This window comes from Schistocerca cancellata, chromosome 3 (genome assembly GCF_023864275.1).
Source record: "Schistocerca cancellata isolate TAMUIC-IGC-003103 chromosome 3, iqSchCanc2.1, whole genome shotgun sequence".
Lineage (NCBI taxonomy): Eukaryota > Metazoa > Arthropoda > Insecta > Orthoptera > Acrididae > Schistocerca > Schistocerca cancellata.
This window is the reverse complement of record NC_064628.1, coordinates 500,158,859-500,172,427: the sequence shown is the minus strand read 5'-3', so window position 1 is coordinate 500,172,427 and position 13,569 is coordinate 500,158,859. Positions and strand designations below refer to the sequence as shown.

Genomic DNA, 13,569 nt, shown 5'->3' with positions numbered 1-13,569 from the left:
CAGATCATCGAAGTTAAGCGCTGTTGGGCTCGGCTAGCACCGTCCAGGTCTGTGGTGCGTTGTTGGCAAGCGGTGTGCATTCAGCCCTTGTCAGGACAATTCGGGAGCTACTTGACTAAGATGCAGCGGCTCCTGTCACGAAAAGAGGCAACGGTCGGGAGAGAGGTGTGCTGACGACATGCCCCTCCATATCCGCATCCAGTGACGGCTACCTTCTGAGGATGACACGGCGGTCGGTCGGTACTGTTGATCCTTCCGAGGTCTGTTCGGAGGGAGAGAGGACAGAGTTTAGTTAGGAAAAAGCCATGGTCCAATGACGAAAGAACGATAAAAAAAATTGAGCTTGACAGGATTAACAATAGCGCACTGTTCAACAGTGAGATGACGCACCAGTTTGCACCGCTTGCGGCGTGTCACTTTCCAGTTGATATATTTCAACCCATCGTGTTTCGTACTCCTACTGTACACCTCCACCACTTCTCCTCCTCTTCAATAAAATTCTCCTCGCAAAAAATCTGGCTACCACTGAGTCGGAAACAACTGCTCCACAGTGCGTTAGCGATCTCGCATCCTATCTCTGCACTGAGACAATATTCCAGCAGCAACAGCAGGCACGTCAACAATAACAACAACAAACAGTGGAACAATGCGGTGTGTTGACCCAGTGACCTGTCCTCGCCGGAATATAAATATATACATACATATATGCCGGCGGCTCACAGCGTTCCTGAGATAAGCGCGCCCCCTTTTCCGGGAAGAGGGGCAGAGTTCGGCGGGCGATTGATAGCGCGTTTCGTGGAAGCGACGGCAGCTAATGCCGCGTTATCAGGCGGAAACGTAGCCCTGGCCTGTGGCAGTGTGGCAGGGGGCGAGCGGCGGCAGTGCACGGCGGCGCCAGGTCGTACGTCGTCGTGTATTACAGGGGGTAACGCCCCGGGCCAGCCGCCTGTTGGCGGAACCGCTCGCTTCACGGCTCTCGCCGGCTCAGGTGACGTCTGGAGCAGGGCTGTCCACGACCTGTCGCCTCCCAAGTCTCGCTGGGGCCCGTCAAACTGTTAGGCTGGTCGTCCACGGGGAGCGACTAAGGGCCACTAAGGGAACAGACGAACAGCGCCCATAACAAGCGACTAACCGACGTGGCTATTGGCGACAATGTGAAATTAGCGATCGGTCCGCAAGGAATGGTATCAGTGAATGTGATCCAGTGGTTCCCAACCTTTCTGAGACAATTATCCCCCATCCCCCTCCCGAGTGAAAATTGATTTAGCTTGCCACTCCTCCCTCTTCGCCAAGATTAATATTGGCACATTGGCGCGTAACTAAATTTAGGAATGAAAAAGAATTTTTTTTAACACATTCACCTTTAAAATTATGTGCAGTCTCACTGATGTGGGCACCTGTCAAAAGCCTGAATAACCACCTTTTGCAGCACGGACGCGCAAGAGAGGTGTCACTGAGGTTCTGGAAGGTACCGACAGCGATGCGGAGCTAGGCCGACTCCAGTGCTGTCGCCAGCTATGCTATCTTTCTCGGTTGACAATACACGGTGCGAATAGCCCGGTCGAGGTTCAGCTATGCTATCTTTCTCGGTTGACAATACACGGTGCGAACAGCCCGGTCGAGGTGGTCCTACATGTTCTCGACTGGGTTTCAATCTAGGGACTTTGTTGACCAGCCGAGTACGATAAATTTATCCTGCTGCTCTTCGAACCACGCACGTACACTGTGAGTTGTTTGACACGTATTTTCCTGCTGGTAGATTCCATTCTGCTGAGAAAAATTAAACTGCGTGCAGGAGTGGACATGGTCCCCACCGATAGACGCATACCTGTGTTGATCCACTGTGCCTTCTAGAATGACGAGATCACCCAGCGAATGCCACGAGAACGTTCCCCAGACCCTAATGTTCCCTCCTCTGGCCTGCACCCTTCCGACAGTTGTCGCAGGTTGTTTGCCCTCAGATATTTCACGCCCTACACGCCAGAGGCCATCCGTCATCTGAAAACGCTACCTGTCGCCACTCGGTGGACAGTCAGTTACGGTATTCCCGTGCAAATTCCTGCCGTTGTCGCCAATGAACCAGGCGTCTGCTGCAGAGGCCGATATGCAGCAATGTTCGCTGAAGAGTAATTCAGGAGACGCTGTTCATAGCTCCGTAGTCCATCTGGGGGACTTGTTGCTCAACAGCTGCACTTCTGTTCGCCCGTAAACATCTCCACGGTCGTCGTTAACCTCTCTCATCTACAGCCCGTGGTGCACCGCAGTTGCCTCGGCGCCGGTTCTGGATTGCGACTGGCGACACTTTGGCATCACGGTATACTTTAACCACGGCGGCACGCGAACAGCTTACAAGCTTAGCCACTTCTGAAGTGCTTCCACCCTTGACCCCAATGCCAAAGATCATGTCCTTTTGGAAGTCAGCTAAATCGCCCTGTTTCCGCATTACGACAACGACTACACTGTTTCCGAGACGCAGACGCACGTGACGGAGGGTTGAACCCTCTACTGGGGGCGAAGTCTTAGCGCCTGTGGGGCGCTTCTCCTTCTTGTATGGTGTGGTGGTGGGAAGATGACATGATGGTCCTGGTATTTTACTTGGCTTTCGAGCTTTTTTTTTTTTTTTTTTTTTTTTTTTAAGAATTGTCAGAGGAATTGCAGAAGAAGCATGAAAGCGAACGGCCCGATTGACTGGCCAGCTATGTATTTAAAAATGAAAGCTGACAGGACAGTAGAAGGGACAGCAGGATTTTGAGGAAAGAGAACGGCCCATTGGCTAGTCGGTAGATTACAACTAAATGACACAGTAAAGGAGAGGAGGAGGGACAGTAGGAGTTAATTGAAAGCGAAAGGCCATTATCCTGGCCTCATCTTCGTGGCGGTGTCAGTGATGGCGGTGGCAGACAATCTTGAGGCGGTGGAGTGGGGGGGGGGGATGGAGGGGGAAAGAGAAAGAAGTCAGAGAGTGGCAGGTGAAGATGTGAAAGAGGAAAGGGCCTGTCTGGATTAGGCCAATGTTGGGGGGGGGGGGTTGAGGGGGGGCAGTGGGGGTGGTGTGAGGGCGGGTTGAGTGTCATGGCGTAGTGGTGAGATGGGTCAATGATATGAGAGAGAACGAAAAGTTGGCGTGAGATGAGTGGCTAGTGAATGGGGAGTCGTGGGGAGCGGAAGAGAAGGTCAGGCCAACGAGTGGTGGCCAGACGGTGGACACAGGTACCCAGGCAAGGGATTGGGAGAGTGGCGGGTTGGGTGGTAAAAGGAAGTGGCAGCAGAGAAGATGCGGGATTGAAGGAATGGCACTTCGGCCAGGATGTGGAGTTCTTGGGTAGGGAAGTCGAAGCGAAGGCGGAGGGCACGCCGGAGAGACCGATTCTGGACAGTTTGGAGTCGGCGGAGGTGGGTGGGGGCAGCATTGCCCCACACCACCGCCGCGTATTCAAGGATGGGGGCAAACAAAGGAGGTGTACAATCTGACAGCAAGGTGTGTAGGGAGTGAGGAGCTTGGATTGATGAGAGGGTAGAGCAGGCATAGTCGCCCTGTCGCCTTACGACGCACATCGTCGATATGGGGACGCCAGGTGAGGCGCTGGTCCTGGGTAACACCCAAGTACTTCGCAGTACGAGTCCAAGGGACTGGAGTACCAAGGACCATCACCTGTGGGAGCCGAATGGGAATATGGCGTCGGTAGATGATGATGGCTTGGGTTTTGGAGGGATTAAATGCCAGGCGCCAGGTCCTAGCCCATTCGGTTAGGGAATCTGTAGCCCCCTGGAGCCGCTGTTGGAGACCTGCCGCGCTCTGAGAACGAGAGAAGATCGCAGTGTCTTCTGCATAGAGGGCTAAGTGTACCCTCGGCGCAGAGGGCAGGTCGGCCGTGTAGAGGGAGAAGAGTAGCGGTCTAAGTACGCTGCCTTTCGGTACTCCTGCCCTGATACGTCGTCGCGTAGATTTCCCGTCAGGGCAGAAAATCCTAAGAAATTTTTGTCTTATGTCAAAGCGGTAGGTGGCTCAAAACAAAATGTCCAGACATTCTGCGACCAAAATGGTACTGAAACAGAGGATGACAGACTAAAGGCCGAAATACTAAATGTCTTTTTCCAAAGCTGTTTCACAGAGGAAGACTGCACTGTAGTTCCTTCTCTAAATTGTCGCACAGATGAAAAAATGGTAGATATCGAAATAGACGACAGAGGGATAGAGAAACAATTAAAATCGCTCAAAAGAGGAAAGGCCGCTGGACCTGATGGGATACCAGTTCGATTTTACACAGAGTACACGAAGGAACTTGCCCCTCTTCTTGCAGCTGTGTACCGTAGGTCTCTAGAAGAGCGTAGCGTTCCAAAGGATTGGAAAAGGGCACAGGTCATCCCCGTTTTCAAGAAGGGACGTCGAACAGATGTGCAGAACTATAGACCTATATCTCTAACCTCGATTAGTTGTAGAATTTTGGAACACGTATTATGTTCGAGTATAATGACTTTTCTGGAGACTAGAAATCTACTCTGTAGGAATCAGCATGGGTTTCTAAAAAGACGGTCGTGTGAAACCCAGCTCGCGGTATTCGTCCACGAGACTCAGAGAGCCATAGACACGGGTTCACAGGTAGATGCCGTGTTTCTTGACTTCCGCAAGGCGTTCGATACAGTTCCCCACAGTCGTTTAATGAACAAAGTAAGAGCATATGGACTATCAGACCAATTGTGTGATTGGATTGAAGAGTTCCTAGATAACAGAACGCAGCATGACATTCTCAATGGAGAGAAGTCTTCCGATGTAAGAGTGATTTCAGGTGTGCTACAGGGGAGTGTCATAGGACCGTTGCTATTCACAATATACATAAATGACCTTGTGGATGACATCGGAAGTTCACTGAGGCTTTTTGCAGATGATGCTGTGGTGTATCGAGAGGTTGTAACAATGGAAAATTTTACTGAAATGCAGGAGGATCTGCAGCGAATTGACGCATGGTGCAGGGAATGGCAATTGAATCTCAATGTAGACAAGTGTAATGTGCTGCGAATACATAGAAAGATAGTTCCCTTATCATTTAGCTACAAAATAGCAGGTCAGCAACTGGAAGCAGTTAATTCCATAAATTATCTGGGAGTACGCATTAGGAGTGATTTAAAATTGGAATGATCATATAAAGTTGATCGTCGGTAAAGCAGATGCCAGACTGAGATTCATTGGAAGAATCCTAAGGAAATGCAATCCGAAAACAAAGGAAGTAGGTTACAGTACGCTTGTTCGCCCACTGCTTGAATACTGCTCAACAGTGTGAGATCCGTACCAGATAGGGTTGATAGAAGAGATAGAGAAGATCCAACGGAGAGCAGCGCGCTTCGTTACAGGATCATTTAGTAATCGCGAAAGCGTTACGGAGATGATAGATAAACTCCAGTGGAAGACTCTGCAGGAGAGACGCTCAGTAGCTCGGTACGGGCTTTTGTTAAAGTTTCGAGAACATACCTTCGCCGAAGAGTCAAGCAGTATATTGCTCCCTCCTACGTATATCTCGCGAAGAGACCATGAGGATAAAATCAGAGAGATTAGAGCCCACACAGAAGCATACCGACAATCCTTCTTTCCACGAACAATACGAGACTGGAATAGAAACGAGAACCGATAGAGGTACTCAGGCCACACACCGTCAGGTGGCTTTGCGGAGTATGGATGTAGATGTAGATGTAGATGTAGAGGTAGAAGGTGCGACGTTCTAGGTATGTGGCTATTAGCCGTACATGGGACACTGGGATGCCAAGTGAGAATAATTTGTAGAGCAGCCCTTCGTGCCAGACCGAATCAAACGCCCTGGACACGTCGAGGAGTATGGCCCCGAAGTACTCCCTACGTTCTATGGCGTCCAGTGCCTCGTCTGCAAGGCGCAGGAGTTGGTGAGTGGTTGCAAGACCCTGCATAAAGCCAAACTGCTCATCAGGGAGGACTCGTTCTCGGGCAATGTGGATGAGCAGTCGTTTGAGGTACAGCCTCTCGAACACCTTGGAGATGGCGGGCAAGAGGCTGATGGGACGGTAGCTGGCAGGGGAACGAAGATCCTTCCCAGCCTTGGGGATGGCGACCACCTCGGCATGTTTCCAGCCAGAGGGGAATTGTCTGTTTGTGAGGATGTTGTTGAAGGTGGCCGTCAGGATGGGAATAGAAGCTGGGGGTGTTTTCCGAGTACCCTAGACACGTTTTATATAGCCTCCAGTTCTAGTGCTGCCACCTGCCGTCTGCGCGACTCCTACGCGGGTATATAAGCATCGACGTGTAGGCAACGGATTAGTGTGGCATTCGTGGTGAGTGAGATTAACTATGGCGACGTTGTTACCAAATGCGTCCCAACATGACCAACGTGCCGTTATTCTTTTCTTGGATGCCGAAGGACAGACACCGATAGATAGCCATCGGAGAATGAAGAATGTGTGTGAGGCAGCATGTCTGTCGAGAGCTACCGCTGTCGAATGGTGCGCCTAGTTCTGTGCTTGTCGTTATTCGACACAAGACACCGGTCGATCCGAAGACTGGCCTCATCCATTACGGACAACAAGAAGCGGGCGGTTGATGGTGCGATTACGCCGGTAGTGCATAACGATTCGTGCTCTAGCAAAATATGTCGGAATCACCTTCGGTGTGGTGCAACACACTATCCGGCAGGAGTGAGGTTACTGTTAGGTCTACAGCCAATGGATGCCCTGGGCGTTGAATGCCGAACAAAAAGCAAGCCGGACTGCTGTTTTACTTGAAGCACCTGATTCGTTTCGGTGTTGAAGACAACACGCTTCTTGAGCGCGTTGCTGCAGGCGATGAAAGCTGCTGCCACCACTGGGAACCGAAGTCAAAAGCGTCGACGATGCAGTGGTGTCACCCATCGTCCCAAGATCAAGAACGAGCCACCTACTGGAAAGGTGACGCTCCCCCTGGTCTTTGATTATCAGGGCCCATTGCTTATTGATTTCAAGGAATCTAATGACTCCATCCCCGAGTAACGGTACTGCGCAACGCTGAATAAATTATGGAAAGCAAATCAGGCGAAATGTACAGAAAAGTGCTGCTTTATGACAACGTACGTCCCCTTATTGCAAATGTCGTAACGCAGAAGTTGCGGCAACTCGAGTAGAAGACACTCGAACACGTGCCTTGTAGTTCTGATCTCTCTCCTCGCGATTATCACGCCTTCGGTCCCTTCATATATATATAAGGCCTCGAAGGGTCGACGATTATTGTCGGACGAGGGTGTGCAGAGGCAATTATGGTCTACTTCACGCAACAGGACACTGTGCTTTACCAAACGGTTATCGTAACTCTGGTGCGTTGGTGAGATAAGTGTCTCAATGCTCACGGCGATTTTGCCAGTTTGGCATACCGATCCTGGACTGAGCGGCCTTCAAACGGCAACATTTTTGTTACCCCTTAGCAACCATGAACCAGTGACAAAATTGGTATTGCTTATTACAAAGAAGCTTCTTTTATAGAACGATGGAGCAGTTCTCAGTGCATCGCGAGTGCTACCTACCACTCGTTCTCACTAAATTAAGCTGACTGTGCACTTTGAGGGTAGACACTTGCTACAAAACACGCTTCCTCAGCACCACTCCTCTCCCCACTGACGCTTGCTTCGCCTTACCCTGCACCTCCACTTGAAACCAACCAAGTTAAAATGTGTGCATTACACTTGGGCCCACTGTTTGCAAATCACTTTATTGCTGGACTCCTTACTTCTGAAATGTAATAAACTGGGAGACTTCAGGTTGCCAGTCATTTGTGTCTGACCACTGCCATTAATAATAATTTTCTTCTTTTTCTTACCCCTTTATATCGCATCGGTGCAGGGGCGACATGGTTAATTTAGTGGGTTTTCGAATGCTCTTCCTGTCGCCAACCCGTTACCCCCTGGGTATGGAACATGTGAAATCAAGTGTCTGCGTACAGTGTTAACCACGTGAAAGTGATCGAAAGTTTTGTAAATGTGTGCGAATCGTGTAACTGAGGTGGAACTTAGGTACTAGGCAGTTATCCACCTAATAATATATGGGAAACCGCCCAAAAGCCACGTTCAGGTTGGACAACACGCCGATCCTCGTCTTTAATCCAGCTGGAGCATTCCAGCTGGGGCCGGCGCACTTCACCATACCGGAAGTAGCGCTTTAACACGCACGGCTATACGTGCGGATAATGCCAATAACAATAATAATAACAATAATAATAATGTGTAAGCCGTACAGCAGTGTAGTACCCATTACACAGTTACTGTTGTGCTGTGAATTAGTTCGTTTATTGAAGAATGCGATTTTCACTCTGCAGCCGAGTGTGCGCTGATATGAAACTTCCTGGCAGATTAAAACTGTGTGCCCGACCGAGACTCGAACTCGGGACCTTTGCCTTTCGCGGGCAAGTGCTCTACCATCTGAGCTACCGAAGCACGACTCACGCCCTATCCTCACAGCTTTACTTCTGCCAGTATCTCGTCTCCTACCTTCCAAACTTTACAGAAGCTCTCCTGCGAACCTTGCAGAACTAGCACTCCTGAAAGAAATGATATTGCGGAGACATGGCTTAGCCACAGCCTTGGGGATGTTTCCAGAATGAGATTTTCACTCTGCAGGAAGTTTCATATCAGCGCACACTCGGCTGCAGAGTGAAAATCAGGAGTGCTAGTTCTGTAAGGTTCGCAGGAGAGCTTCTGTAAAGTTTTGAAGGTAGGAGACGAGATACTGGCAGAAGTAAAGCTGTGAGGACCGGGCGTGAGTCGTGCTTCGGTAGCTCAGATGTGAGAGCACTTGCCCGCGAAAGGCAAAGGTCCCGAGTTCGAGTCTCGGTCGGGTACACAGTTTTAATCTGCCAGGAAGTTTCTAGTTCGTTTATTGTTTCTAAGTGAATAACAAAGCAATTTCTGGCCTACCTACAACTCCGAGAAGGCATTTTCATGACATATTTAAGCATATGTGATACATACGCCTCAGTTTGATTGATTGAGGGGGTTATGGGACTAAACGGCGGGGTCATCAGTTGCGCAATTCCAAAGGTACACACGGAAGAGAGATAGAGTCCGCTAAAAGTGCACGCAACCAGTCAGGAATCAAATTACAAAAACGAGGAAGTTAAAACACACGCAGGAAAGGTATAGAAGAGTAGCCCAAATTTAAAAATTGAGAAAACACAGGGATAGAAGAGCGGTTTTTGCAAGAGGGGGTGACATGAGTCCCAGACCGAGAATACATGTAGAGAGGTCCCAACCACACACTACGCAGCCCCTGATCCATGAGTAAAGCAAAACTTTATATCTGAAAATAGAAACAGCTTTTACGGAGGAAACTGAGGACCCGTTCAACCATCCGTGAATCGTCTGCTAATATTAAATTTAAGGAATAATCTGAAAAATTATACTTAGTACAACGGGCCAAAAGAAGGGGACATCCACCAATATATGTAATACCGTCAGTCTGGCTCTACAACCACATTGTGGGGGTAGTTTGTTACGCAAGCGGTAACAATGAGTGAGCCTGGTACGACCAATGCGTAGACGGCAGAAGACAGTGGACTCCTACCGAGAGGAGCGGAAGGACGAGAGCCAAATCGCAGTAGACTAGTTGATTGTGCGAAGTTTATTACTGAGAGCAATAGCGCACCAGATGTCATTCTACTTCTGGGCAAAGAGAGATCTGAAGTAGATCCGCATATCCGAAGCCGGAATCATCAAAGGGTCAGGCAGTTCATTGTCTAGGATGCCCACATGACTTGGGACCCAGAGAAAGACAACTGAGGAGGCAGCACAGCCCAGGACGACGAGAGTAGCGTCGGTTGATAGCCTGCAGGCTGCTCTTTGAAACAGTACATATTAAAACACTGTGGAGGGGGGCCTGAGAAACAAAATGGAGGGCCCTGTTGATGGCTAGAAGCTCTGCATGATCCCGGCAATAAATGGTGTTCTAAGCCAGTAGGAGACGAGAAAGTGTATCCCGCCTCATCTATCGTCTTACAACCATCAGTGTAGAAGATAGCGGCACTCTGGAACTCTACAAGGAGGGAACGCACAAGACGCCGGAAAACCATAGAGGCGACATAGACTTTAGGAAACTGAAACAGGTCAGTCCTAAGCCGTGGTCTAGGCACCACCTAATTCAGGGTGTGGGAGGAAATACACGGGGCACATTCCAGTGAGCGTAGATGGAGTTCACGACAGAGGGAAGTGAGACACATCCCAACAGGCAATCCCACCCGTGGGCAGTTATCAGGTGTCCACCCCGATAGCTGAGTGGTCATCGCGACGGAATGCTACACCAAGGGGCCTGGGTTCGATTCCTGGCTGGGTCGGAGATTTTCTCCGCTCAGGGACTGGGTGTTGTGTTGTCTACATCATCATCATCATCATCATCATCATCATCTCATCCCCATCGACGAGCAAGACGCCAAAGTGGCGTCAACTTAAAAGACTTGTACCAGGCAAACGGTCTACCCGACGAGAGGCCCTAGCCACACAACATTTCATTTCCCTAGTTTGCAAAGAGAGGGTACATGGGATGGTCAGGGAATCAGCGAATGGCGATTACCTAACAAACCAGGAGTTGGATCCGTCGTATTTGTAGAGGGGGAATCCCCATTTCTGTGCGGAGGCTATCAATGGGACTAGTACGAAAGGCAACAATAGCCAGAAGCACAATGGTGAACAGGGACAAGTATCTTCAGAGCGGAAAGAGCCACCGAGTCGTAAACCTGACTATCATAATCTAGTCCGGACAAGATCAGAGCACGGTAAAGATGGAGAAGAGCAGCATGGTCTGCACCCCAAATATGTGTGGGCCAACAGGCGGAGAGGATTAAGCTTCTGCATGCAGGTAATCTTCAGGTGGCAAATATGTGGCAGCCACGTCAGCTTTTTATCAAATATAAGGCCCAAGAAACAGGATTGTACTACAACATCGAGGAGATGGTCGCCTAAATAATGTTCTGGATCGGGGTGTAATGTGGGTGGACGACAAAAGTGCATAACCTGCGTTTTGAAGAGAGAAAACTAGAAGATATGAGAGACGGCCCATGCAGAGACCCATCGGATGGTGCCTTGGAGCCGGCACTCTGCAGATGCTACTAAGTGGGAGCTGCACCAGATGCAAAAATTGTCGACATAAAACACCGGGGTAACCACAGGCCCAACAGAGGTTATAAGCTCATTGATTGCTATGAGGAAAGTGTGACATTTAACACAGATCACTGTGGGATACCATTCTCCTGAATCCGAGGGGTGCTGAATGAAGTGTCAACTCGAACCCGGAAGAGCCGGTGGGATAAAAATTCGCGGATAAAAATCAGAAGGTGGCTGCGAAAGTGCCAATGATTGAGGGTAACTAAAATGTGATGGCATCAAGCCATGTTGCATACCTTATGTAGGTCAAAGAAGACCGAGACAAGGTGCCGGCAGCTAGTAAAAGCCTGTCAGATTGCTGTTTCTAATCTGAGTAAATGGTCAATTGAAGATCATCCTTCCCAGAAGCCATACTGACATAAGTCACACTGATGTGGGAACAACAGGCCCCAAGATTCGAGTACCCAACATGATCAGAAGCTACAATCCTCTCAGGCACTTTACAAAGTACGTTCGTCGGGACAATCATGTGGTAGCTGTCGAGAGACACTGAGTTTATCCCGGGCTTAATGATGTGGATAACTCTACTGTCTCGCCAATTTAGTGGGAAATCACCTGTGAGCGAAATGCTGTTGAAAGACCCTGAGTATTTGTTGCCTTTGGGTAGCATCAAAGTGTAGGATCATCTGGTCGTGGATGGAATCTGGGCCTGGTGCCACGTCATGTGAAGAGGCAAGAGCTGGCAAGAATTCCAATTCAGTGAAGGGTTTATTATTGGGTTCAGCATGGCAGGGTTGAAACAGAGGGGTCTCTTCAACTCAGCGTTTCTGCTGAAGAAAGGTAGCGGGATAGGAAGAGGACGCCGATGAGTTGACTGTCACTGGCGGCCCAGAAGGCTACGGAGCTTGGAGCAAACCTGCGAGGAAGAGGCATGCGTCCCCACGGAGGAAACATAGCGCTCCCAGCATTTCTGTTTACTCTGCTTAGTAAGGTAACGAGCCTTAGCCCGGAGATGCTTAAAAGTGAGGAGGGCGGTCTGTGAAGGGTGTCGTTTAAATCGCTGCAGCGCCCGTCGGCGGCCCTGGACAGTGACTGCTACGCTCTTGGACCACCACGGTACCGGTCGACGATGAGGGGGACCGGTGTATACAGGAACAGCAGGGCCAGCAGCATGGATAATAGTGGCAGAGACGCCCTGCACAACCGCATCAATGCAATTCGACATAGAGGCGTCAAAGTGCACAGCAGACATATATAAAGGCCATTTGGCCTCGTGGAATGCCCAAAGTGAGGGTCTGTCTGCCTATCGGCGGCAGGACAACGACAGAATCACCAGAAAGTGGTCACTGTCACAAAGTTCATCATGGGGTGACTAACGTAAGGAAGCCATTATAGCAGGTGAGGAGATCGTGAGATGGACAGCAGTAAATGTGCTGTGAGCATGTGCCGAAAAAAGGGGGGCACTTCTTTAGCCAGGGAGGAGAGGACGTGGAAACTGCCGGGTGATGGGGAGGGGAGTGGGGGTGGGGCTGGGGTAAGGGAGAGGAAGGAGGGCGAAAAGATGTAACAGAGGCAATAGTTGAAGAAAGTGACACCGGATGGAGTCCCTCACATTTTTGCCGAGCCTCAGCATAAGACAGGTTATCCAGAGACTCGTCCTCTTGAATCTTATTTTCTCTCTCATAAGCTGAGCAATCTGGCGAGCGAGGAGAGTGGTGGTCATGACAACTGACACACACAGGGGCCGGGAACACAGGGGCTTCCCTGATGGAGTGGGTGTCCACAGTCACCACACAGTGGGAAGACAGCTTCACATCACTTCTGCAGCACATAACGTTTACCTTCTCTGGGAGGGTATCCCCCTTGAAAGCCAAATTGAAGGCGCCAGTATCAGAGTGGTTGTTTTTGCGACCCTTCTACACATGTCAAACAAAATGAACGCCGTGTCGCTCCAGATTAGCCTGGAGTTCCTCATCAGTTTGCAGGATGAGGTCCGTATGAAAAATCACCCCTGAACCATATTCAGGGATTGTTGAGGGGTAATAGACACTCAGACATCGCCAAGACGATCACAAGCACGAAGAGCTGCAGACTGGGCGACAGAAGAAGCTGTGATCAACAGGGAGCCAGATCTCATCTTACTGAGAGACTCCACTTCACCAAACTTGTCCTCGATACTCTCCACAAAAACCAATGGCTTTGTGGCAGTGCATTTGTCCCCGTTCATCCTAGCTTTGTGGCAGTGAATATGTCCCCATCCATTCTAGTACCCTAGGTATTGGGGAAACTGTTGCATCTCAAGACAGCGAACCTGGCCTTCCTCCGGCAGTGTAGCCAGGGAAGGGGAGGCTATCGGTTCCTACGAAGCAGCAGTCAATGATCCTCTACCATTTGAAGCGACGGCCGTTTCAGAACAGCCGGATTTTTGCAGCTTGACACGCTTCATGCGCCAAGCATCCGCGCTTATACCATCCACTCTGATCAGGGGCCC

At 49.9% G+C, this 13,569-nt stretch overlaps 1 protein-coding gene across 1 annotated transcript in view; it reads right to left on the bottom strand.

Annotated features, from left to right (window-relative positions):
* The window catches only part of LOC126176379 (tRNA dimethylallyltransferase-like), a 490,052-nt gene that overhangs the window by 147,751 nt on the left and 328,732 nt on the right, over positions 1-13,569 (bottom strand). The gene's annotated exons all lie outside the window — the stretch shown is intronic.